The sequence below is a fragment of the Onychomys torridus genome, chromosome 2, assembly GCF_903995425.1.
Source record: "Onychomys torridus chromosome 2, mOncTor1.1, whole genome shotgun sequence".
Taxonomy (NCBI): domain Eukaryota; kingdom Metazoa; phylum Chordata; class Mammalia; order Rodentia; family Cricetidae; genus Onychomys; species Onychomys torridus.
Genome location: NC_050444.1, coordinates 105,425,976 through 105,438,200, shown reverse-complemented (window position 1 = coordinate 105,438,200; position 12,225 = coordinate 105,425,976). Strand labels below are relative to the sequence as shown.

Here is a 12,225-nt window from a genome sequence, read left to right as displayed (position 1 = left end):
AGTCTCGGGCTTTCACAGGCACCTGGGATCATGTAACACACAAGAATAATAATAATAATCTTTTTTAAGAGGTGGTCTAGGTGCTGATTTCAATCCCCAGCAAGACTAAAACCAGAAAGGACAGCACTTGCCTTTATTTCATCACTGTGTAGACTGAAGCAGAAGAATCAGAAGTTCAAGGTCATCCTCATCCATATAAACAAACAATAAAACACACAAACACATTCATGCTCAGGCTGAATGGATGAAAATATAATTGCAAAATGATAAAAATCACATGCCATTGTATTACTTTCATTGTAACTTGAAACAGATTAAAAGACCACACATTAAAATATTTTAATCTAGTGATTTACACTATTGATCTACACTATTGAAAAGTTTGTGTTAAATAATATAAAAAGGGAAGCTGACAAACATTACTTGTCCTATTAGCTTAGCAATTCTTATTTCCCATGATGAAAATGATACACATAAGCTCTGCTCAATTTATTGCTATTTATGAATCACAGATTTAGAGTATACTTCTAAAGCTATGCTGTATTTTATCATATGAAAGGGCTCTAGATGCTACCCCTAGTAATGACTGTAATGAATTTACACCCCTAATATTAATTCAACTAACAGTTTATGGACAACATCAAAAGGTATCACAAGGCTCAGAATATCAGAATAATTACCTTAGAAATCATTTTACGCTAGAAAAGAGTGAACTGTTCTACTAGTGAGTAGCACTAATCAATCACCATATGAAAAAAAATATAACTCTACAGATATTTTTCTACCTTGAAGTAACAATTTATTTACTTTGGAGTTATCGGGCCTCAATTAGAGCCATCAAGCAATTAAAACTCACCAAATAATAACATAATAAAATAAATGTTTAATGGGTTGGGGATTTAGCTCAGTGGTAGAGTGCTTGCCTAGCAAGTGCAAGGCCCTGGGTTCTATACTCAGTTTAAAAAAAAAAAAAATTAAATATTTTAATTAAAAAAAAAAAACTAAGCAAGATATTGACAAGAAAGAAATGGTAACTGTTGATAAGATTAACTTGATTAATAAATAAGGCAGATGTTTCGGCTATCACTTATTGCCAAACAAGTCAAAGGCTTTGAAAACTGCATTCTTATCCAGTTGTCTCTACATCGTACCTTTATATGTAAGTAAAAAGTTCATAATTATTACTCTTCAAAATTTAGATGAGTCATGGTTGGTGCTTTCTTTGCAGAAATTGGATGTCAATCAAAATTGTAACCACGAACTTGCTTGCTAGTGTTTGTGAATAGAATTACTTGTCATTGAAGCATAAAATACATAATCATAAAATGTCATGTGTTTTTAATTTAGTTGGCTCCCAATTGCTAACATGGTTCAGTAAATGTGCTGTATGCCCGTCTCTCCTTGAACATTCCAAAATTACAGAATACTTAAAATTGCATCCTTCAATTTTCAGATAGGAAGCCCATCTGCCTGTGGTCTTTAGTGGCACAGTTACTAGGATTTACCCCCTTAGGGCCAATGTCTTTTAAGGTTTATTGGGAGGTAAAAAGAACCTTTGAATGAGGTCCTAGAGAGCTCCAGCTTTTGCATCTAAATCTAGACCCTGAAAATAAACCACAACAACAGAAAAAAAAAAAAAAAATCATCTCAAATCTTGTCAACCCAGACACCAGCACTAGCATATTAACTGAAAGCAAAGGTAGGGAACGTCGTCCAAAGAACTCACTTAAAAAGTTTGCAATGAATGAGTCAATGACTGCATAATGGAGAGGATGACTTCACTGAATCCAAAACCTCCAAACAAGGACTCAAAGCACCATGGCTGAAACCAATTCCGAGTAAGTGCTACAAAGCCGCAGGTGCCTGCAAACCTCCACCTAGCTGCTGGACATTCAGAAGCCTCACATACAAACTCTTCAGAGCCCGAGACCTGAGTCAGAAAACAGGCTCTGCTCACCCGCCTTTGCATTAAAGTGAACATAACCTGCATCTGAGTCCCGGGGAAGGAGGACAGTTGGGTCCAGGCAGGAGGGCACCAGGAACCCCTTGCGCTGACCGGGACCAGAGACCCGGTCCAGAAGAAGGGCAAGTGCAACCTGAGGCAGGTAAGCCAAGCCCCTCCACAGCCAGCCGGCCTCGACGCTGCATTCCTGGGAACAGCGCAGGGGCCAGGTCGTCCAGCAGAACCCGCAGCAGGTCAAGTGCCCTGCCCGCCTCCCGCACCGCCCCGGCCCTGCTGCCACATGCTCCGCCGCCGGCCTGCAGGCCAGCCCAAGTCCTCCGGCTTCCGCCGCCCTCGCCCCCGTGGCCGCGGCTGCAGGCGGTCCCGAAGCGGCGGCTGCCCACCCAGTGGCTCCGGATGGACGGCCGCATGGCTTACCTCACTTATGCCACAGGCGCAGCTCGCACGGCTGCCTGACGTGGCCCACGCACCGCCTCCGCCACCCAGGGGCGGAGTCTGCCGAAGACAGCCAATGAAAGTTCGACTTCAAGAGCTCGTCCCGCCTCCTCGGCTGGGACGCCAGCCCGGCTCGTGCGCCTGCGCGTCCAGGCTTCGGCAGCGTGCTGCCGCTGTATGGTTGAGTGTTAGAGGGAGCTGGGCCCGGTAGTCGCAGTGGTGCAGACTGGAATTCGCGCTCCTGCGGACACTGTGGACCAAAAGATCCTGTCTGGAGATTCCTCTGCACAGAGCCGGGGGGACTGTTGACAGCCTGCCCCAGGGAGGCTTTGGGAGATGCAGGACAGCTTCTTAATATTTGGAGACTTTGTAAAGCGGGAGGGTGGGGCGAGGGCCGGAGTACTGATAATGCCAAGGGTTCAGAAATTTTAAAGCAGAATCAGCTTGCTTCCTGTAGCTACTGCTCAATGCCTTCACTTCACCATTCTGTGCTGGCCTTCCACTTGCATAGTCATCAGGGCCCAGGAATTTCTGCTGATTTGATCTAGGAAGAACTGTTTCAAAGAACTTTACTAAGTGTGTTATTGTTATCTAACATTCTTATAGTCAAGCATTTTCTTTAGGAAATGGGGAAACTTCCCACGGAAGTCTGTGACACCTGGCACAAATGCAGCAGACACAAAAACAAACTGCCTTAAGTAATAAAATCGTTAAAGGGAATAGAAGTCTATTACCTGGCTGTTTCTGAAACCCCATGCACTTTTAGAAGATTTAGGAAGCTTTAAAAGAAGCCCAGGTGCCATCTCTAGTGTTTTTTGGGTTTGGTTTTTGGTTTGGTTTTGGTTTGGTTTTGGTTTTAGTTTTTCGAAGCAGGGTTTCTCTGTGTAGCTTTGAGCCTTTCCTGGAACTCGCTTTGGAGACCAGGCTGGCCTCGAACTCACAGATATCTGCCTGCCTCTGCCTCCCAAATGCTGGAATTTAAGGCGTGTGACACTACAGCCACCTTATTCCTGTGTTTCTTGAGGCTTGTTGGTCCTAATTGAACATGTTGATATGTCCACAGCACTATTTTAAGGATTTCAGTTTATTTAATTTTCAGGACAAATTGAATGGCGGAGTTATTACATTTTACAAATAAAGAAACCTAGGCATAAAATGTGAAACAATTTGATCAAGGCTATATACCTAGCTGATAGCAAAGCCAAAAATTAAACCCAAACACCCTGCTCTCAATAAATCAATAAATAGTCTGCTTCTACAGAGTGGGTAGTTTGGTCTTTGTGGGGAAATACTGGCTCTTAAAGAACAGGAGGGAGTCTACTTTTAACATATTCTTAGCCCATTTTTTACTTCTATAAGAAAATGCCGGGTTGGGGATTTAGCTCAGTGGTAGAGCACTTGCCTAGCAAGTGCAAGGTTCGATCCTCAGCAAAAAAAAAAAAAATCAAGAAAATGCCGCCGCGGGGGAGGGGGGGTGCGTGCACACCTGTAATCCCAGCACTCCGGAGGCAGAGCCAGGTGGATCTCTGTGAGTTCGAGGCCAGCCTGGTCTACAGAGCGAGATCCAGGACAGCCTCCAAAGCTACACAGAGAAACCCTGTCTCAAAAAACCAAAAAAAGAAAAAAGGCCTTATCTAGGTGAATATAGATCACAAACAGCAGAAATATACTCCTTATTCTATAGGCTAGAAAGTCCAAGCAAGTTTGTCATCTGGTGGGGGCTTGCTCCACAGACAATACCTTCTCTGTGTCCCTAATGGCAGAAGGGCTGAAGACTCTCAAAGCCATTTCTGGTTCTTTTTTGTTTCTCCCCGATGATGCTGAAAGACCAAACTGGGGGCTTCATGTATTCTTAAGTATTCTTAAGTGCTCTACCACTATCCTAGAACTCTCTCCCTGTCAGACCTTTCTTCCTACCCCAGATCCTCCTCTCCCAAGTTCACATCCAAAGCACTATGTAGCCAAGGTTGACTTGGACTCATAATTCTCTTGTCTCAGCCTCTCATGTGCTGGGTACATGCTTCATCGGGCCTGGTCAAACCTTCCTTATAAGGACGCTAGTCTCATTCATGAGGGTTGAGCCATCATGATCTAATCACCTCCAAGTGCACCCTCTCTCTCTTTCCCACCCCCTACCACACTGGGGATAACCCAAGACTTTGCCTGTGCTAGGCAATTGCTCTACCACTGAGCTATGGCCTCAATACTGTTGCACTGAGACCAGCTCTTGATACTATTGCACTGGAAATTCGCTTTCAACCTAGGAATTGCAAGATTGAAGATGGGATCCAGAACTGTGTTGAGCCAACTTACCCCAGAGTTCAATTTAGCAGCTAGCACATTGACAAGACCAAAAGTTTATACTTTACAAAGGTATACACCTTAAAACCAGAAAGAGTTCTGGAAGCTGTCAATCATAAGTTTTCATTAACATGGAAATGAGACATATAAGTCATATAGTGGGCTAGAAAATGCACTGGGTTTCCATAAAGGGATTCAGTTTCAAAAACTACTATTTTCCAGAGACCTTGCCCCACCTGCCAGCACAAACATACCTGGATCTCCCTATGGTGCTCTGACCAGATTCAAATCTGCAATTCTCCTGTCTCATCCCAGGTAGGGGATAAGGAAGTGAAAGGGTTGGAGGATGCAGAGTGGAGTTTACATTTATTCAGGAAACCTGTAGAAGATGATCTAGATTTCACATCAGCTTTAATAGAAATACCCATCAAATAAGCAAAATGTCGTCGGGGATTTAGCTCAGTGGTAGAGTGCTTGCCTAGCAAGCGCAAGGCCCTGGATTCAATCCTCAGCTCAAAAAAAAAAAAAAGAAAGAAAAAAAATAATCAAAATGTCTCAAACATGTATGCATCTCTTGGATATGCAAATGAATGGCTTGCTTTTTAAACATTTTATCACAATGATTTATTGGGGTGGGGATAGCATGCCTGTGCCAGGGTGTGATTGTGGAGATCAGAGAACAACTTGTAGAAGTCAGTTCTGTTCTTCTACCATGGGGTTCCCCAGGATTCAACTCAGATCATCAGGCTTGGTGCCAAGTGCCTTTACCTGCTGAGCCATCTCCCTAGCCCCTCCTTGCTTTTTAAAAAGTCAAGACAATAGCTACCCTCTCTAAGAAGTAGGCTTAGTATTTCTCTGTTAAGTAGCAGACAGTATTTCTCTGTTAAATGCCTTGTATTCTTCCCCCTGAAGTAGTTAGGCAGTCAGTTCTCTCTTGTGCAAGACCCTTTAGATAAGTAGTTTTTGAAGCCAGCATAGAAGGGCCTATTGACTCTAACAACAACAGAAAAAAAAAAAAGAAAGAAAAAGAAAAGGAGTAAGAAAAATGTGTCCACTCCCAAATCATTAGCAGAACTGAAAAGAATATGCTAACAAAAAGAGACACTGTAGCCTGAATCCCGACTGCAAAGAGGTCGTGTCACCCACAGCATCAAGGGAGACACAAAGCCTTGAACTTGCACCCAAGCATGCTGGGCTGACTGAGCACGCCCACACATGTATCAGCAGGCTGGGCCCTGGGAGGAGAAATTCACCACTGAGTCAGAGAGAGCCCCTGTCAGCACGTAACAGAAAGCAAACTCATTAGATTTAATTAGATGTGGGTGGTTCCAATTGTCCCTGTTCCATTCAAAAGAAAAGCCAAGGTCCTCACACAGGCCAATTAGGCCATATATGGTTTACCTGCCCTGGGCCTTGCACCGCTATCCGCATCACACACATCACCACCTTGACCTTTTCTCCCACACCCTCCAGCTTTCTGGACCCTATTCATCCTGTTTCCTCACCCCTGCAGGAGCTTGGCTCTTCCCCCAGTTCTCTTCATGACTCATTCCATTGGATCATTTAGATCTTTGCCAAGATGTTACCTTCTGGATAAGGCCCATTCTCAGTCAGGGTCCCAGCAAGAAACAGATGGCATAATCAAATTAGGAAAATTGGAACTGCTTAATAAGAGACTATAACAGGGCTCTAGGTAGAATTTTTAAAGATCACAAGGGAAACTTAGTAACATGGACAGTCCCAAATCACCCCTTCATATCGGTAGTACAGTAAGAAGAAGCTGTGTGTGTAAACTATCTGTCAAGCAGGAAGACAGTTGACCGAGAAACACAGCAGACTCTAATGATACAACAAGAAGGGGCTGAGGAAATTCATTCTCCTCTTCCCCGCTCTCCTGGTCCAGTGAAATTCACACGGGTCAGCTCCTGGAGTGCAATGGAAAGTCAAAAACAAGGTTTTGCCTCCATCACAGGTAACAGCTAGCTTTCGCTGTGTAACAGAATTTACAAAGTCAGAACTATATATATTCATTCTCAGGATCCTGTGGGCTGCCTATCCAGGATCCAGTAAGGAGGTTCTTACTATCCAGGCTGACTTTGCTAGTTCCTTTGGGGTCTGTTTATCTGTCTTCACTCAGTCTGAAGACTGATCTGGGATGCTTTTATTCACATGCCTGGAATGTTGAACAGTGTGAGGTAGAGCAGTAGGTATGAATCAGCCATGTGTATCTATTAACTGTACCCGATCACAGTTGTTGTTGTTGTTGTTTTTAAACAGATTTTATCTCAATAATATAGCACTTCAGGTCCCATCTCACCATCCCTGAGACCACAGATTTTTAGAACAAAAATCTCAAAGCCAGGTATGAGATATCTCCCTACAAGTCTTTTGGTTGTTGTTGTTGTTTTGGTAGGTGTTTTTTTTTTTTTTTGGTTTGGTTTGGTTTTGATTTGTTTGTTTGTTTGTTTTTTGAGACAGGGTTTACTCTGTGTAGCTTTGTGCCTTTCCTGGAACTCACTTGGTAGCCCAGGCTGGCCTTGAACTCACAGAGATCCATCTGACTTTGCCTCCCGAGTGCTGGGATTAAAGGTGTGCACCACCACGGCCCGGCCTCCCTACAAGTTTTATTAGCCCAGAAGGCCAAAGAAGAGAAGCACCTGAAACAATACAAGCTACCGCCATTTTGAGGTTGAAAGCCCAAGATTGGGTAGCCCCATTGATATCAGTACTATCTTATATTCTAAAATTTCTACTTTACCAGATATCACCAAGGAAATGAAATAAGAGTAATTTTCTGTAGGGTTTTGTTGTTGTTGTTGTTGTTGTTGTTGTTGTTTTAATCCTTTTTTTCCCCTTCAAGACAGGGTTTCTCTGTGTAGCCCTGGCTGTCCTGGAACTCACAGAGATCTGCCTGCATCTGCCTCACAAGTACTAGAATTAAAGATGTAAGCCACCACCACCCAACTATCCTTTCTGTTTTGTTTTGTTTTTTTGTTTTGTTTTGTTTTGTTTTTCGAGACAGGGTTTCTCTGTAGCTTTGGAGCCTGTCCTGGACTTGCTCTGTAGACCAAGCTGGCCTCGAACTCACAGAGATCCGCCTGCCTCTGTCTCCCAAGTGCTGGGATTAAAGGCGTGTGCCACCACCGCCTGGCTTATCCTTCTTGATACAATGCTTTTAATATTTATCCATGTTATGTGCTAGATGTAGTGGTGCGTGCCTTTGGTTCCATCTCATGGGAGGCAAACGCTGTGAGTTCGAAGTCAGTCTGGTCTACAGAGTGAGATCCAGGTTAGGGAGGCAGAGATGTATTGTAAGACCCTTGCCTGAAAAAGAAGGTTCGAAGGAATCAACACCACCAAGTGGGCTAGAGGTGTCTCTGGGTGGTAGAACACTTGACTAGCAGGTGTGAGATCCCAGGTTTGCTCTAAAGCACTGCAAAAACAAAGAGGACTATTAAAATACCTTGAATATATACGTGGTTCTTGTCATTCATCCATCAGTGGCCATCAGGTCTTTTTCATATCCTACTATACTCATGAATAAGGAGTATGGCTATCAATGCAAGACACTGATTCTATTTCCTTTGGAGATTATAACTAATATTCCCTCCCCAGGAGTAATGGAGACATCCACCCTTCTCACTAAGGTCCCAACAACAAACTGATGTATGACTGATTCCAAAGTTCACCTAGGAGAACCAATGAGTTTATTAGGCTTCCTTACAGAGCAGTGGGTGACAGTTATGGACAGGGACGTAGGGGACCTTAAGTAGCCACAGTGGAAGTTTTGAACCAAGAAGGGATGATGGGTTCCTAGATGGAACCCCCACCACCCTCTCCTCTTTTTTCCCCACATATATCCTCTAACCCCTCCCCCAAAAGCACACAAAATTTGGAAAAAATGACAAGTGATTGGGAGGGGTGGCTGGATATTCAGGTGAGGATCTCATGACTCTTCCTGTTCCCTCCTTACATGAGGGAAGATAAACAGTCAACAGGCCCAGGGGTGATGGTCTTTTGAGAGCAGGCCCAGCAGAACTCCTAAAGATGGTGGCAGTTTGGCTCACAAGATGCTCCTGTACAAGGGAGATTATCCTGAAGTATAATCGCAGGTCATGAGACAGCACAATTTGCAGTGTTTGGGGAACTTCTATGAAGGCTTTACTAAGATAGATGTATTTCCTACTCCTCTGACCCTCAAGCTGGGGATTGGGCCTCAAACACACTAGACAAGCATCCATGGCTGATTATAGCACCAGCCCTATTTTGGCTTTGTATTTTGAGACAAGAACATAGTTACTCCGGCTATCACTGAACTCATTCTGTAGACCAGGCTAACCTCGATTTATGCTCTTCCTGCCTAAGACTCCCAAATAGCTGTAATTATTGGCCTCCTCCAGTAGGCATAGCTACTGGGTTCATTTTCTATTAAGGTTTGTTTGTTAGTTTTGCTATTAAGTTCCTTGAGTTTCACATACATTTGGAATGTGAACCTCTTTTGTATATACAGTGTTGCAAATAATCTACAGCTCCACAGATTATTCCTTCACTTGGTGAACTGTTTCCTTTGTTGTACAGACTTTCAGTTTGATACAATCGGTTGGTCTACTGTTGACTGTGATTTTGGTGTCATATCAAAATATATATATATATCATCTCCACCAATTTCAAGATTTTTTTCCCCTCTATCTTCTCCTAGTAGTTAGGCAGATTCAAGTCTTAAATGTGAGTTATCAATCCACCTGAATTTATTTTTTTCCAATAAGATCAGATAGGATCTAATTTCATTCTTCTGCATACAGATATCAAATTTTAAAAAATATTTAAAGAGACCCATTGTGAGTTCCTGGCATCCTTATTGAAAATCCACTAACCACAGAGTATAAATTTATTTCTGAGATACCTGCTTGGTTCCATTGTTCTATTTTATACAAGTGCATATCCCCTCCTCATCACCCTCTCCACCCCCACCTGCCTTGGTTTTTGTTTGTTTGGTTGGTTGGTTTTGGGTTTTGGTTTTTGTTGTTGTTGTTGTTTTTCAGTTTTGGGTTTTTCAAGGCAGAGTTTTGCTGTGTAGCCCTGGCTGTCCTGGAACTCACTCTGTAGACCAGATTGGCCTCAAACTCAAAGACACACCTGCTTTTGCCTCCTGAGTGCTGGGATTAAAGGTGTGCACCACCATGGCCCTGCTATATAGTACATATTCTTTTGTTGCTTTTCCGGTGTTAGAGACAGAATCCAGAATTTCAAGCATGCTAGGTAATTCTTTACTTCTGTGCCCGATCCCTCATCTGATCCTACTTTGATTATTGTACCTTTGTGATTCATTTTGAAATCAGGAAGTACAATGTCTCTCACATTGCTCTGGCTTTGTATTTGTGGGCCCTTTTATGGTTCAATATAAATGATAGGCTTTTGCCAGGTGGCAGTGGCACACACCTTTAATCCCAGCACTCAGGAGGCAGAGCCAGGCGGATCTCTGGGAATTTGAGGCCAGCCTGGTCTACAGAGTGAGATCCAGGACAGGCACCAAAACTACACAGAAAAACCTTGTCTGGAAAACAAAACAAAAAAAAATTAGGATTTTAATTTCTACTTCTATAAATAATATCCTTGGGATTTTTTTCATAGAGATTATATTAAATTTATAGATTATCTTGGATAATGTGCCAATTTTGGTGATATTCCTCTGATTTGAGAAACCACCATATCCTTGCATTTTTATGTATCTACTTTCATAAATGTATTTTAATGTATGGAAATTTCTTTCTCATTTGCATTGAGATCCCAAGAAATGCTGTTAGAACTATAGTTTGAGGATAAAAAACATATCATCTGCAAGTTTTTGTAGAAATGGAAATCTTGCTTTTTAAATCCCTGATGGCACAGTGAACATATTAAGCAGCTTGATATTACATATAACGGAAACAGCATTAGTTGTTTAAATAACTTTATCATAGATTGAGATATTCATATAAGTTGTGATTTCACACTAACAAACATAATAGAATCTGAAGGGAAAGTTAATTTTCAAAACCATTCCTGTTCACTAATAGTGATTGAGATGAGTTTTTCTCCTGGGCATTGTTGCACATGCCCTTAATCCTCACACAAGGAAACAGAGGGAGACACATCTCTGTGGTTCAAGGCCAGCCTGGTCTACACAGTAAGTTTCAGGCCAGCAAGAACTACCTAGTGGTAGTGTCTCATAAACAAAACAAAGCAAATAAAAAGAACAACAAAAACTGTATAGCTGGTTAGACGCTTTCTGCAAACTACCTGCCAGCACTAACGTTTTCCCAGGCTGTGTCCCTTGACTTCTATGCCTTCTCTGCCCCGTGAAGGTTTAGCACTATTAGTCCCAGTGCATCTCAGCCAACAGTGATTCTGGTTGTACTCACTTAGTACCTTTTCAAAAACACACTCACCAGGGGCACTGTTGGCAAAGGGGAGAATGCCACTCTCCTTTGGGGATGTGGCTGCTAGTAGGTTGCCTGTACCCTAATGGATGGCACCATGCCCACACGCATATGGGCAGCACTAATTGGTCTCATGGGAATTATTAATAACAACAACAAAAAAGGAAGACATGAAGTTGGAGTGGGGGGGCCCGAGGGGGAAGTCAGAGAGAGGTAGTAGTTGATAGATAGGATCAAAATATAATTGTATAAATGTATATAACTTTCAAAGAATAAGTAAAAATATTTTTAAAATATATTGACTCATAATTGTTTTACTCACATAATTTATAGAGCCAAAACTCTTCAATATTTTAAACCCAACATTGACTCCTTTTAAATATTTTTTATATATTTTAATTACTTTTATTTATAGAGGGATATGCATATGCCATGGTACAGGTGTGGAAGACAGAGGATAGCTTTCGGTACTTGGTTCTGTCCTTATACCATGTGGGTCCCAGGAGGAATTGAACTCAAGTCATCAGGCTTGGCAGCAAGCATCTTTACTCCCTAACCCATGGCACCAGCCACAGAATCAGTTTCTGTAATAGCATTGGTAATATCTGTCAATTTATCAAGAGCTCAAGAAAACCAATTAAGATTGTTCACTTTGTTTTGCTTTGTTTTTTTGTTTGTTTGTTTGTTTTGTTTTGGTTTGGTTGGTTTTGTTTTTAAATGTTTTAATTTTACTTTGTGTGTGTGTCTGTGCATGTGAATGAGTTGCTCACAATGACCAGAAGAGGGGGAAAGAGTCCTTGAAGGTGAACTTAGCCACCATTCCTAATCTACCTGACTTGTGTACTGGGAAGTGAATGCAGGTCCTCTCCAACAGGTGTGTGCTTTTAACCAGCCAGCCATTTCTCCAGCCCTCATTTTCTTGGTGTGGTTTTGTTGTTTTTAATTGGCCGTGTATGTGGCTCCTGCTGTAACTCACTGAGGGGTTAATAGTCTGAAACTCTCCATCAGCAAACAGCTTTCATTTCGTGGCTAACAAAGGCATCACTCCGAAATGTTCTTTGGTTTCAGTTTCTCCTTTTTTTAAATTTTTGTGAAGAAATCATGCTG

General features: G+C 42.3%; 1 protein-coding gene across 1 annotated transcript in view; it reads right to left on the bottom strand.

Annotated features, from left to right (window-relative positions):
• Nucleotides 1–2,434, bottom strand: part of Focad (focadhesin) — a 286,698-nt gene extending 284,264 nt beyond the window's left edge. Inside the window, exon 1 of the mRNA XM_036178561.1 lies at nucleotides 2,381–2,434. The gene's annotated coding sequence lies outside the window, so the exon portion shown is untranslated. The remainder of the gene's footprint in view (nucleotides 1–2,380) is intronic.
• Between the last annotated feature and the right edge of the window lie 9,791 nt (nucleotides 2,435–12,225).